Source organism: Schistocerca gregaria, chromosome X, assembly GCF_023897955.1.
Source record: "Schistocerca gregaria isolate iqSchGreg1 chromosome X, iqSchGreg1.2, whole genome shotgun sequence".
NCBI lineage: Eukaryota > Metazoa > Arthropoda > Insecta > Orthoptera > Acrididae > Schistocerca > Schistocerca gregaria.
This window is the reverse complement of record NC_064931.1, coordinates 662,137,279-662,153,305: the sequence shown is the minus strand read 5'-3', so window position 1 is coordinate 662,153,305 and position 16,027 is coordinate 662,137,279.

Sequence of the window (16,027 nt, the reverse complement as noted above, 5' to 3'; positions counted from 1 at the left end):
GATGCTAATGACGCTATATTCCAGGAAGCTGAATAGAGAGCACTTGATGAATTTTTTCTGGCTTTACCAACGAAAATATCACATATGGTGTGCATGGAGGTCCCAAAGACTTTGGGTGAAGTGGTAGACACCACAGTAGCAGTAGCTGCAATAGATGTGACCACCAAACTATGGGAAAACAAAGTGATATTTCATAAGGATGTTAGGACATATTAGGCATAACTGTAAGGAGCAACAGTGTCAAGCACGTAAATGGTATGGGAATTCCAAATGGAATTTACACATACAGGCTCACAGATGCAGTGACGGTGGTCACAGGGGGATCCTCATATCCTGTCATTAAATGGGCAGGGAGCAGTATGTCCACTGTACAACGCTCCCAGCGAAGTTTAGCATGGGAGGCCTCTATGCAAAATTAATGGCAACTTTTCTGGCCAGCTATGTGAAAGAAGGGTTGTGCAAATTCTTATTAGATACTGGGACTCAAATATTGGTAGCATATAAGAGTATACTTAGTGAAGTTGTACTGAAGTGGCCACATTGGAGGCTAAGCGCCATAGGTAGAGGTAATGTTAATTCTTGAGAGTGAGGAGTTACTTAAATCATAATGTTTTACACAACATACTTTGTCCTACATACAGGAAACTGACAAAGCTGAATTGTGCCTGCTAGCCCTGCTAACATTAGTTTCAAGGAAGTGAAGCCATTAATTGTTGCTCTGATAGGCAGCTTAGAGGTAGTGGAAGACGATAAATTAGGTAGGGTTTTAGTGTCAGTCTAAGAGGTGCAGGGATGATCTGTTAGTTTAACCACACTGAGGAGAAAAGTATCACATTTAGAGGGCAGGAAAAGGAGAAAATGAAGAGATTGTTGGAAGAATGTGCTCAGTTATTTGATCCTTCTGGACCATTGCCTGTCATGCCACTAACTCAACATCGTATTCCTACTGGGAACAAACAGCCTGTCTATAAGAAAATGTATGGAGTTTGCTGCATTTGCAGGCTGTAATCGAACAATTTATAGATCAAGAACTTTGTGATGCTATCGTTAAAGAAAGTAATAGCCCTTGTGACCCATCTTTTGTCATTATCGTTAAGAAGTCATCAGACAGCAGTAAAGGTTACAGATTTTGTTATGCCTACCATTAATTAAACTAAAAGACAGTAACAGATGCCTAGCCTATGCCTAATATAACACACAGACCTTAGATAATCTAGGGCAGTGTCATTATTTTGCAACTATAATCCTACAAAATAGGTACCATCAATTAGAGGCAGTGGTGAAAGATCATCCAGTTTCAAAATTCTGTCTAGTCACTATCAGTATCAAAGTATACATTATGGACTAAATAGCATAACAACAACTTTCCAACACCTGTTAAATGAAGTATTGGGGTAATAAGGGATACAACTAGAACAACGTATGGTCCATTTAGACGACATCATTGTGTTCTCCAAGGATACCAAAGAGCATATATTGCACTAATGTGAAGTGATTGATTGTTTATGTGCAGCAAAATTTATATTCTGCCTGGATAAATGTCATTTTGTGTTAGAAGAAGTCCATCACTTGGGCAACACTATCAGCTGTGATGGTGCATGCACTGATCCATGACTTCTTCATGCAGCCAGAACTTCCCAAATACTACTACATTAAAGGAGTTGCAGTCATATCTTGGCCTAGCTAATTTCAATAGAAAATTTATTCCAAAATTCAATGAAACAGCAAGGTCCCTCATACACTTATTGAAGATATTATTAAAATTTCTATGTTCAACAGTTTGTGAAGTAGCACTTACAGGATTAAAAGATTTATTGCCTTTTAGTCCAATTCTAGCTTTTTCAGACTACCAAAAGCAATTTATACTGTTGCGTGACACCAGAAATTTTGCTTGGGAAGCGTTTTAAACCATGAGATAGACAGACAAAACAGTCCATAGCGTATGTGCCAAGATAGCTCAGTAAGGCAGAGAAAAACTGTTTGGAAACTGAGAAGAAAATGCCAACATTAATACATGGAATAAGTTATTTCCACAGAAATTATTGGACAAATGATAAGGAAATGTTGACGTTAACATGTGGAATAACATATTTCCACTTTTACTTGTATGGATGATACTTCAAAGTAATAAGTCAAAATGGCTAATGGGACTTGAGGATCTAACAAATCATCTAACTATATGGTCATTACCACACTGAGAGAATTCGATTTTTAAGTTGTAGGTTGACTAGTAAACCATAACCAAATAAAACAAAGTTATTCCCAAAATATGCATCGTGAAATGCACTGGGGTAGAGTGGTGTGAAGCACAAGGTGCTGACCCAGAATTTCAACAGTTCGTGATGCAGCCACAATTCAGCATGGAAGATGGAGTGTTATATAGGAAGACAAAGTGTGGTTTGCGCATATTGGTATCTGAAACAATACGAAATGAGATGTTGAGGTAGGCTTAAGATTCAGTTTTAGCTGGCTATAGTGGCCCCAAGCTGTGGAATGCTGAGTTATAATAAATTACTGGTGGGTGACACAAAAAAATGAAGTTGATTGTTATGTTAAAAATTATGTCACATCCACAGAAAGAGCAGAACCCAGGCATCAAAAGACTGCATTTCACAGGTTGCCAATAGAAGATAAACAGTTTCAGATAATTGGTGTGGACATAATTGGACCATTTTCTGAAACTCCAACAGAGAACTGTTATGTGGTCATGACAATACACTGATCAACTGTCACATATCGTGTCTATGATGGCCACACCTAACCAGCAGACACAAACAGAAGAACAAGCATAATTTAATCAATAGATATTAAAGTTTGGAACATCTAAGAAAGTGATAACAGATCAAGGGACAAATATTATCTCATATTCAGCAAAGCAGTTGTGTCGATTGTTCCATATCAAGAAATTCCTGACAAAAGTGTTGCATATCCAGGCAAATAGATGAACTGAAAGAGCGTTGGAGGGTTGGAAAAATGTTGAATTACTATGTTAAAGTCACAATAACGACAGGGATGCCCTACTGCCTTATGCAGTAGTGGCGCATAACTCAGAATTTCATGGCAGTACAGGCTTATCCTCATATGAAGTTGTTTCCAGACAGATGATACCAGCTCCTTTTGAGCTGTGTAAAACCCTCTGGGAGAAGATACACTGAAGAGCGAGAGATACAGGTACACCTGCCTAATATCGTGTACAGTCCCTACAAACACACAGAAGTGCCACAGCATGACGTAGCATGGACTCCACTAATGTCTAAAGTAGTGCTGGAGGGACTTGACGCTACAAATCCTGCAAGGCTGTCCATAAATCCGTAAGAGTAAGAGGGTGTGGAGATATCTTCTGAACAGCACATTGCAAGGCATCCCAGATATGGTCAATAATGTTCATGTCTGGGGAGTTTGGTGGCCAGCGGAAGTGTTTGAACTCAGAAGAGTCTTCCTGGAGCGCTCTGTAACAATTCAGGACGTGTGGGGTGTCTCATTGTCCTGCTGGAATTGACCAAGTCCGTCGGAATAAACAATGATGATGAATGGATGCAGGTGAATAAACAGGATGCTTATGTATGTGTCACCTGTCAGAGCCGTATCTAGACATAGCAGCGGTCCCATATCATTTCAACTGCACACGCTCCACACCATTACAAAGCCTCCACCAGCTTGAACAGTCTTCTTCTGACGTGCAGGTTCACACCAGTCCTGTCAGCACCAATGAGGAAAAGACTGGCAAAGGACAGACTGAATCATGAACGAAAAACACAATGTATGTGCGAAATGCTAGTCGAACAGCAAAATATGTGTAAACAGTAATTATAAATCAAGCAACCTCTGACTGCAAGATGGTCTTATAACTTTGTTAATTACATGGTCGATTCTGGAAATTACATTCCCATTTTCAGACGCACCTGTCCACATAGCAAAAATTTTCCAAAATTTACATTACAACAGTGCATACACAACACAACAATATCTCTTGTAAAGCATATGTTAAAAGTTGTCAGCCCTTCTGGACTCTAGATTAGGTTAAATTTTTGTGCTTGGGGAAGAATGTTCACAGAATTACAATTACTCATAGCCCACACCAAAATTATTCCAATAATATTTTCTGTCTCTGTGATGTTAATGTCATTACATATTACTGATCACCAGTTTACAGAAGAATTAAAGCCAGTTATTGTGGGAATGTGTAACCACTCTCTGCAACCTATAAACAATTATGGAGTTGGCAACAAATCTCTGTACTGAACATGAGTGAATATTAATCTGAAAGGACTCTGAGATATAATGAGAAACTATTTTGTGCCCCATTTGCTACACAGTCAAACTGTTAAGTACATCATAAGATAAAACAGTAGCTGTTAAAATCACTAGAATTACCTTGTTCGACCCATGGTGTAATATTGTATAATTGTGGAATAAAATATTAATACAATAGTAATTTCTACCTTAGTTGTTAACTTTCATCGTCTATGTCGGCAACAAACTTTTCGTTTGCAAGTATGGGACATTCACAGTGGGAATATACACTCCTGCAAATTGAAATAAGAACACCGTGAATTCATTGTCCCAGGAAGGGGAAACTTTATTGACACATTCCTGGGGTCAGATACTTCACATGATCACACTGACAGAACCACAGGCACATAGACACAGGCAACAGAGCATGCACAATGTCGGCACTAGTACAGTGTATATCCACCTTTCGCAGCAATGCAGGCTGCTATTCTCCCATGGAGACGATCGTAGAGATGCTGGATGTAGACCTGTGGAACGGCTTGCCATGCCATTTCCACCTGGCGCCTCAGTTGGACCAGCGTTCGTGCTGGACGTGCAGACCGCGTGAGACGACGCTTCATCCAGTCCCAAACATGCTCAATGGGGGACAGATCCGGAGATCTTGCTGGCCAGGGTAGTTGACTTACACCTTCTAGAGCACGTTGGGTGGCACGGGATACATGCGGACGTGCATTGTCCTGTTGGAACAGCAAGTTCCCTTGCCGGTCTAGGAATGGTAGAACGATGGGTTCGATGACGGTTTGGATGTACCGTGCACTATTCAGTGTCCCCTCGACGATCACCAAGGGTGTATGGCCAGTGTAGGAGATCGCTCCCCACACCATGATGCTGGGTGTTGGCTCTGTGTGCCTCGGTCGTATGCAGTCCTGATTGTGGCGCTCACCTGCACGGCGCCAAACACGCATACGACCATCATTGGCACCAAGGCAGAAGCGACTCTCATCGCTGAAGACGACACGTCTCCATTCGTCCCTCCATTCACGCCTGTCGCGACACCACTGGAGGCGGGCTGCACGATGTTAGGGCGTGAGCGGAAGACGGCCTAACGGTGTGTGGGACCGTAGCCCAGCTTCATGGAGACGGTTGCGAATGGTCCTCGCCGATATCCCAGGAGCAACAGTGTCCCTAATTTGCTGGGAAGTGGCGGTGCGGTCCCCTACGGCACTGCGTAGGATCCTACGGTCTTGGCGTGCATCCGTGCGTCGCTGCGGTCCGGTCCCAGGTCGACGGGAACGTGCACCTTCCGTCGACCACTGGCGACAACATCGATGTACTGTGGAGACCTCACGCCCCACGTGTTGAGCAATTCGGCGGTACGTCCACCCGGCCTCCCGCATGCCTACTATACGCCCTTGCACAAAGTCCGTCAACTGCACATACGGTTCACGTCCACGCTGTCGCGGCATGCTACCAGTGTTAAAGACTGCGATGGAGCTCCGTATGCCACGGCAAACTGGCTGACACTGACGGCGGCGGTGCACAAATGCTGCGCAGCTAGCGCCATTCGACGGCCAACACCGCGGTTCCTGGTGTGTCCGCTGTGCCGTGCGTGTGATCATTGCTTGTACAGCCCTCTCGCAGTGTCCGGAGCAAGTATGGTGGGTCTGACACACCGGTGTCAATGTGTTCTTTTTTCCATTTCCAGGAGTGTATGTGTAAAAACGTGACCATACATGTAATTGAAAGCCATAACGATAAAACTGAGTCGACATTGTTCTGGAATGGTGCCAAGACATAACGATATACTATTCTGTGACCACTGGGCCACGTCTTCATACGACCAAAAATACAGACAAACAAATAAATCTCAAAAATACGAGACATTGATGCAATTGTACCGTTCAACCTAAGTTAATTTGTGAAATGTTACATGAATGCAAGCTCAACGCTAAAATTGTTACGCACTCTTTTCGTGGTATGTGTTTCATTATGTACATCCAAATTATGTCTTAATAATATTGAAACACTACACACGTGATAAAACAAATCCTTTTAACTTAGGTTTAATGAATCGATATTTCATGCTGCCTGGAATGAATGCACCCAGGAAAGAATGCATCCATCTAAAAAAATTATTCTCTACTCACATGAGCCACAAAGTGTTCAGTTTTATGACCCATATGAATATAGCAAGCAAGTACATATACCAGCATCATACGTATGTAACTTGGCTCTAATTTACGGGATGTAATACAGCACATACCTAAGGTTCGATGTGCATTTGGATGCATCATGGATACTACATACCTGGACCCTAAATCGCTATGTCATTAGAATTTCATTTCAGTACTATCCTGTACATCTCAAATTCTAATGCACGAAGTATATGTCTGAATAGTTGTTTTTACATATAACTTTGACTCTGCAGTACAGTGTGGGATGGAATGTATATTAATTACGGCTAGCCTTCTTTCAGCATCTGAAAGCATTATGTGATCAATGTGCACTGACCAGCAAACATGTGGGGCCTCAGACATTTTTGCTATTCTAAATTCTACTTATAGTTTACATTTTACCCCATTATTAATTTTTAATCAGGATCGTCTAGTTTAAACGGTATACAATGGAATTGTTATAATGTACATGCAGGTTTCGCGAAGAATATATATGCACTCATATTTTCTGAATATATATGTTGTATCAGCATGCCTCTTAAGTGACAAAGCTCGTGGATTCCGAAGAGATATTTAGATGTATGCTGTATGTGTTCATGCTGTAAGACACTTAGTTTCATTGAGATTTATTGCACTACTTGTTCTTAACACTGCTGATTGCAGTACTTATGTTTAATTACTCCCCACATAAATGTAACATAGATGGTGCAGGACGACAGTTATTGAAATATATGAAAAAACCCTAAATTAGTTACAAACTATGGCGTGTACACACTTCCCTCAACATGTAAACATCACTACATATATTCGGAGATAGGTTATGACATGTTCGATATGCCTGCCATCATTGGCGATGATGTGACGCAGACTAATAGCGAAATTCTGCATGACCCTCTGAAGAGTCGGAACATCGATGCTGTCGATGAACTGCCGAATGGCTGTTTTCAGCTCAGCTATGGTTTTGGGGTTATTGCTGTAACTTGTCTTTGTTATAGGCCCACAAAAAGGAGTCGCAGGCGTTCAGATCCGGATAACACGATGGCGGCAAACTGAGGCCCATGCCAGTGGCCTCTCGCTATGCCAGAGGCCGAATGTGGTCCCAAAATGGCTCCTCCAGGACATCAAACACTCTCCTGCCTCCATGGGGCCGAGCTCCGTCTTGCATGAACTACATCTTGTCCAAGTGAGGGGCATTTTGGATAATTGGGATGAAATAATTTTCCAAAACCTTCACGTACCTTTTGGCAGTCAGCGAGCCATCGAGGAATATCGCATTGATTATTCCCTGACTTGACATTGCACACCAGACAGTCACCCGTTGATGGTGAACAGACTTCTCGATAGCGAAATGCGGATTCTCAGTCCCTTAAATGCGCCAGTTTTTCTTATTTACGAACCATTCCAAATGGAAGTGGGCTTCGTCGCTAAACTAAACCATACAGTGCATATTAATTCCCATCATGCCCCGCGGAAAACCGTGCAGTTTGAACGTCCTAAAGCAAATCGTTCAGAAGTGATGACGATTTTATTTCATATAGTTCAATAATTGTCACCTTGTAAATGTCATTGCTAAATATAATTGTTTGTGTACTACCGAAGATGTAACCATTAGTGTGTAGAGTGTTAACCTTTGGACGCTCTGTTAAGACCTCTGATACGACGTCTGGACTCAAACCGGTGCAATGAGTACGCAGTCTGTTGCCCAGCATGAGGTGTCATTTTGGTATGTGGTCTTGGGTGTGGGGCTGTGAGTTCTGTGTGTCGCTTTTATGTAGGATCTGGCTAAGATTTGTTCACAACTTTACAGTGGCCGGGTGCGTTCGTTGTTACATCCAAGCATTTCATAATTTTCCACGGTACACAGCGTACGTTTATACTGATCTTAGTTGAATGCTAGCCTATACAGGAAGGCCCCTGGCACCAGGAGTGCAGAATTACAACATGTATGTTGCAGATAAACATCTTGGTTAATATAAATTGTCAGTAAAATATCAAATATGAATCTGGTTCATGTGAGAAAGCGTGGTAATACTTTTGTCTTCATAAGTTGGCGACCGGACACAGTTATAGAATATTCCTGTTTCAGTTAAGATTATTACTCCAACGTATGTGGCTATACTGAGGACGCATTCGTATGTCAGGTATATCATTGTATGTAAAGTATATCATTCCTGTACTGAAATTAAAATGGGCGCCTAACACCTTTACATACTAGAGATACTGAATTTTTCCTGCATTCGGCTGATACTTGAACCTCGCGATTTAGTAGGACAGCAGACAGGCCAGAAGGAAGGATGGTTCGCCGACCGGAGTGTGGTTCTAAGCGCTACAGTCTGGAGCCGAGCGACCGCTACCGTGTCAGGTTCGGTTCTAGGCGACTGATGACCTCAGAAGTTAAGTTCAAATGGTTCAAATGGCTCTGAGCACTATGGGACTTAACATCTGTAGTCATCAGTCCCGAAGTTAAGTCGCATAGTGCTCAGAGCCATTTGAAGGAAGGTTCAGTACAACATATATTTGCGCACAGTGGGTACCAAACGTCTGTCTCTTTGTTTTGACACATCGGCATACTTATCAAAATACTCGGAAAACCATCTTGACGACACATCAGTTGTATAATGTAACAGTGCCTTTCTGACTCACGCTTATCAAGTTGCAGATCCATCTACGACAGACTACATTGAATACATGGCACAATGCAACTAGACTGTTATTAAAAATGGTACTTTGTGAGTCTAGAAAGTATTATTGTATCTTAGAAATTCTGACAATTACAGACGGCTCTGAACACTATGAGACTTAACATCTGTGTTCATCAGTCCCCTAGAACTTAGAACTACTGAAACCTAACTAACCTAAGGACATCACACACATCCATGCCCGAGGCAGGATTCGAACCTGCGACCGTAGCGCTCACGCGGTTCCAGACTGAAGCGCCTAGAACGGCACGGCCACTCCAGCAGGCCAAGCAATTAACAGATATTACCCTCTCATGTGGAGATTAAAATCTATTTTTTTCAGTGGTTTATTCGTTATTTCTCTTCCTCATGTCCTTATAAATGTTTGTTGTCCTACGACCATTTGTTTTTCATGGGAACCTTCTCAAGTAACGATTGTTTAATTACAACCACCCTATTATTTTTAGCACATGGCTTCGCAGTGTAAGGAGGCCTTCCAGAACAATTTTCATTTAGTTTTATCGTAAAGGTTTTCAGTTAAATGGGTAATTATCTCTTTAGATTACCCCTTGATTGTAAACGGAAAGTTAGTTGCAGACATTACCTGATTATGGTTAACAATCGTATTAATATTTTATTGCATGACTATGGTTCGCCCCCTTAGGTGAGTGGTCGGCTTGCCTGACTGCAATGCAGTGAGCCGGGGTTCGATTCGTGGCATGGTGGTGATTTTCTCTGCTCAGGATCTTGGTGTTGCACTGTCCTCATCACTTGATCATTATCGATGCCCAATTCACTCAGTGAGATGTCAGCTGAAAAGACTTATAGTTCGGCGGCCAAACTTCCCGGGGTGGGATTCCCTCCTATCAGTGCCATAGAGTTCTTTGATTTGCATCATTTGGCTATGGATTATTACACCATATGGCAGTCAAGATACTTCTAGTGATTTTAGCAACTTCTATTTTATGGTATGAAGTTCTTATCGGTGAACTTTCGCATAGTTTCCCGCTTTGTCTGTTTAGCTCATTGGACATAAAACAGTTTTCCATGATTTTCAGTGTCGTTTCTTCGTAATATTCACTTACGTTCAACATAGAGGTTTGTTGTCAACGCCATAAATATTTGTAGCTTTTTTGTAGCTAGTTTTAATTCAACTGTAGATTAGTTACCAAAAATTTGTAACAACATTAACAATTCACAGATTTTGGCTTAACTTTTTGTCTCGGTTGTGAGTAATTGTAATTCCATGAATATTCTGACTTCAGCATAAGAAATTTAACATGATCCTGTGTCGGGGAACACGACAAATTCTAACATACTTTGCAAGAAATAATGTATGTTGCGAATGCAGTGATGTAATGTATATTTTGGAAAATTTTTGCAATGTGCAAAGATGGCTCTGAAGATGGAAACTGAAGTCACAAAACAGGCCATGTAGTAATAGATTAATGAATCCTTCCTGTGTTTAGAGGCTATTTGATTTACAATTACCCGTCATATACGTTTGCCTCCCCACCATTCACTACGGCGGATAGTCAAGAAGTGTAACATGTGTAAAGAAATAAGTGACACTGTGAGCGACGCAGAAGGACACAAATGTCAATAGTGCTTATGTTGCAGTGAGTGTATAACAGGAATCCGGAGGGCCGATGCTCTTCGAGAGGGAGAGATGTATCGGAGCCAAGTCACCGCCACATGCCACACACATAACTAGGATGAAGCCAGGGACAATGATCTGCCTCATCAGCAGCGTCGAGAGGTTTCCAGGCTGAATTTCTATCAGTCAGTGACCTGGGACACTGACCAAGATGTTTCTGTTGTTTGACCCACTATCGTGAAGTAACAGCTAAACATCAGTCAGAGCCCAGTCTTTTAGACGTTTCCAAGTGACACACGAACGCAAGGTTTCCGCACAAACATCACCCGGCAGCTACTTTTAAACCCACCCAGGACTAAACCGCCATCTAGGAAAAAAATGAAATGAAATGTCGTGTGGCTAAGGCCTCCCGTCGGGTAGACCGTTCGCCTGGTGCAGGTCTTTCGACTTGACGCCACTTCGGCGACCTGCTTGTCGATGGGGATGAAATGATGATGATTAGGACAACACAACACCCAGTTTCTGAGCGGAGAAAATCTACGATCCAGCCGGGAATCGAACCCAGGACCTTAGGATTGACGTTCCGTCACGCTGACCACTTTTTTTTCTTTTTATTTTTTTTTTTATTTTTATTTTTTTATTTGCCACCGCCACTTGTATTCTAACAAAAAAATAAAATTAAATGCACCTCTTCAGGCGTTGGCACCTATCTACACCTATTCCAAAACAACTAACCTATTACTGCAAAGGTGTAGGAAAGGAAGAAAGTAGGGGGGAAGAAACATAGAGAGTAGCGATAAAAAAATGAAATTTGTTGTGAACAGGAACTTTTTTTTTATTAGTTTATTGTATTGCATTTTTGTTTTCTTTATTTTTCTTTGTTTTTTTTTGTATGTATGGTTTTATTTATTCATTTTTTTTGTATTATGGCAGTCGTTGCACCAGAATTCTAGGAGTCGCTTGCGCCGTCTGATTGGCGGAACATCCAAACGTGTCTTCTCGAAATTTTAGTGGGGATTCCGTGTGTAGTACGTTCAGAACATCATATCGGCAAAAAAGCATCAGCATCTCATGGCTTGGACGTTCCAGCTGGAAGGCGGGTCATGAAAGGCGCTCCGTAGAAAATTGGAAAAGAACTGCTTGTATCTGGGGTTGCGAACAAGTGCACAATGTCGATCGTTAAGGTACGTCCAATAACCTAGTTCTGATTTCTCATCGGGCCCAAAAAGGTAGCGGACTGTATGACCGCGTATCCAATTCACGGCATTAGTTTTTGTTGTGGGGTAATGAATCACATCCGGGAATAGAAGCGTCAGGAAAATAATCTGAGCAGGTGGCTGTCGGGTGAGGAAAGCCAGGATACGCTGCGCGAGCCTCCAGACGTCAGCAGACGGACCACATGAGAACCGATGAGCGTCCGTGTCCTCTACACCACAGTGAACACAGAGTGGTGTGTCAGCAAGGCGGATGCGGTGCAAACGAGACTGGTTGACCTGTTTGCCATTGACGGTGATATACCAGGTGGACTGAACGCTGGTGTCGAGGTAACCAGCATGCACTGCTTTCCACACACGGCGCCATATGATCTGGGGAAACTTGTGTTCAATGGGGTTGGGGGTTTGACACATTTGTAAGGTGTCGTATACAGTCTTTGTCTGGAGTATACGGAGAAGGGGTAAGGAGTGCAGAATGTAACTGATTTCAAAGAAGAAGTACCGAAAGTGATAAAAGGGGGGTGGAATGTCAGATAACATGACCGGGGCTGACATGGAGACTGGTGCGTATTCACGCAAAAGCAGTCCGGTCAGGCTCGTCGGGCAGCGACGCCAGACTTTCAGTTGGGAGCTAACAAAAAGTGCGGTAACTCTGTCTGGCACATGGAATAAGCCCACTCCACCACGCTCCCGCGGGAGGGCAAGGGAGGAATATTGAACTTTAAATAACATCCCGGCACAGACAAAGGATCCCATCGCCATCAACATACGACGTGCGAGGGTAATCGGAACCGGGAACACTTGTGCCACATGGGGGATGCGTGAGGCGTGATAAACATTCACGTATTGCGCGCGCTGTATAATGTCGAGGGATCGAAGCCGGTGGTCCACAAGGCCAGCCCTGATCGTTTGTAGGAGACGTCGACCGTTGGTTGCCGCTGAGCGACGGAGGTCATTCATAAAATCAATGCCCAAACAGCGGACGCTGGTGGCCACACTTAGAGGAGCGACAGATCTTTCTGGTAGACCCTCACCAATGAGCAGAACCTTCGATTTGGAAATGTTAAGAGAACTGCCCGATGCCTCCCCATAAGTCGTCACCCAAGTCAGAGCAGCGCGAACATCGTCTTCATTGCGGAGGTAGAGGACTAGATCGTCAGCATAGGCTGTACAACAGAAGCGGTGCCCATGCAATGTCAGGCCCACCAGGCGTTGGCGAAGCCCCTGTAGGAGGGGCTCTAATGCCAAAGCATACAGTATCGTGGAAAGTGGGCATCCCTGTCGGACAGAGCGCTCGATCGCTAGAGGCGCGGTGAGGCGACCATTACAGAGTATTCTTGAAGTTGCGCCGCTCAAGAGCCGCATTACCACGGTGATTGTACGAACCGGAAAACCCATGTGTTGGAGGACCGATTTCAGAAAAGTATGGTCGACACGGTCGAAAGCTTGACGGAAGTCAAGCGATGCCAATGCGCCAGGTAAATGTCGCGAGCGCGCGAGCGCAATCATGTCCCTATAACGGCAAAGGGCCGTATGGATGTTGTTGTCACCGCCCAACGAAGTCTGATCAAGGGAGGTGACGGATCTTGCTGCCTTCTTGAGGCGTGAGGCCAACAAACGGGTGAAAATTTTCATGTCACTGTTGAGTAGAGTGATGGGCCGGTAATCACAGATCCGTGATCGCCCATGTGGCTTAGGGACCAGGATGATGACCCCATCAAGGAAGGTGGCTGGGATCATCGTTGTGGGTGACATCAATTCACGACAGATGGACGTCCAAGCAGGTAACAAAAGGTAGCTAAAATACTTGTAAAAGTCGAGGGGGAGGCCGTCAGGTCAAGGGGACTTGTTGGCAGCCCCCACCTTGATTGCATCTAGGACTTCATCAGAGGTCACTTGTTCCTGAAGTTCTTGAGCCACATCCTCTGGCATGGTGTGGACAGTCATTGCTGCCACCTCCTCAATTAAGGTCGGGGGATGAGGGACGGCAGCGAACAGTTGACGGAAATGAGAATAGAAAGCGTGACCAATGTCGCATTGCGTAGTGTGTCGTCGTCCTTCCGCATCTGTGAGATCGTGGATGAGGGTTCGACGACGACGTCTGCGTTCCCTGAGAAGGTGGTACATCGATGGCGTTTCATGAGGCATATGGTCACGGGTGCAGGATCTGACAAGAGTCCCTTCTAAGCGCCGTCGCGTGAGGGAAGTGATCTGCGCTTTAGCACGATGCACCATCATCTGACGATCAGGAGAGAAGGCCATCGAAGTGCAGTCACGAAGGACTGCATAATAAAAGTCCATGGTGCTCGCTTGCCAGGCTTTGAAGTCTTTGCCATATCCTATCAGCGCCCTGCGCAGAGCTGGTTTCGCGCATGATACCCACCACGATAAGGTGGATGCGTAGGCGGGGCGACGACGATGACAGAGGGCCCACGCATCCTCAACGATTCGTCGGCAGTCAGGGACAGTCAGGTGGGAAACGTTGAATTTCCACAAGCCGCGGCTGTGCCACACTTGTTGGCGGGCGAGGACGACATCGCAGATGTAGGCGTCATGGTCAGAGAAAGCCAGAGGCCATTTTTCGGCATGTCGAGTGTCGGCAGCAAGGGAACGTGTGAGGTATATACGATCGAGACGACTAGATGAATGCGCCGTATAATATGTGAAACCTGCACGGGTGCCATGCACCTTTGTCCATGTGTCAACAAGCTGGAGTCTGTCGATGATGACGGAGAGGGCTGCACAAGGGGAATGATGCGGTAATTGATCTTCAGGCCTTTGCGTGGAGTTGAAATCGCCACCGAGGACCATATCATCTAGGGGACCCTCAAACAGCGGCGTTACCTCGTCAGCAAAGAATGTGTGTCGATCACGACGTCGACTGGAGCCGGACGGCGCATATACATTGAGGATACGGACGCCGAACAGCGTGAGAGCCATACCCCTAGCATTAGCAAGGTACACTACATCTTCAGCAGGGAGTCCAGAACGGAGGAGGATGGCAACTCCACTACCGTTGTCAGAAGCATGGGAGATGTGTGCCACGTAGCCAGTGGGGGCATGGAAATCGGCGACAAACACTTCTTGGAGGAGGGCAATGTCGACATCAGCAGCATAAATGGTCTCACGGAACATTGCCAGTTTATGGGGGGCCCGAATGGTGGCCAGATTCATCGTCGCTATGCGGTAATGTTGGGGGCGTGCTCCCACCATTGGCACAGATGTTCCGGCAGAGATGTCTGGCTGGCGTGTAACATCTGACGTAGTCACCGTTGTCGTAATCACTGGCTGGAAGGTGGGTCAGGCAACTCCATGGGGCACTGCCTGATTGGAGGACCACCATCTCGAACTGCTCCTTCGTCGATATCATCAGCCCAGGAGACTGGAACAGACGGTGAGCGACTGTCACACTCCTCGAGGGCGAGTTGTAGCGACGCTGCTGTAGTGGGGTCCAGGGAGGCACCCTCCTTGGAATCCGTCATATTCGTGTGAGATCGTTCTTCAGATGGGACATCAGGAGCAGCCTCTCCTGTCGTCAGAACGCTCGAAGGGAGATCACTGTCGTGTATCAGCTCCACTGCCTGTGATGTCACTTGAAGAAGTGTGTCGTCAGATGGCGTTTGACTCCTCTTCTTCCGTTTTCTGGGCGACCGTTGCTTTCGGAGGTGCTGTTCTGAATCAGAATGTGGATGTTCGATGTCCGAGGTCGCGCCAGTCTGAAGAAAGGCAGAGGTAGGCACCGCATTCGCGTCGATGTCCATCGAGCTCTGGAGAGTTGGTGGTGTCGTAGCCGTCAGAGGAGATGGTGCCGGTGAGGCTATGGCAGCACCGTCATTTCCAGTGGGGAGTGCCGGGTGGAGAAGAGGTGCTTCCTGAAGTGACGCATCGGGGCTGCGTACGGCTGTGGCGTAGCTATCTGGTAAAGAAGCGGCCGTCACTTTGGGAGCTGAGTCACTGGTCGGGACCTGGAGCAAACGTCGGCGGAGACATTCTGACCGAACATGGCCCTCCTGTCCGCAACCGGCACACGTCCGCGGCTGGCCATCATACATAACGATGGCTCGCACGCCACCTATCAGCAGATAGGATGGTACATGTTTGGAGAGTTCGATTTTGATTTGGCGGACACCA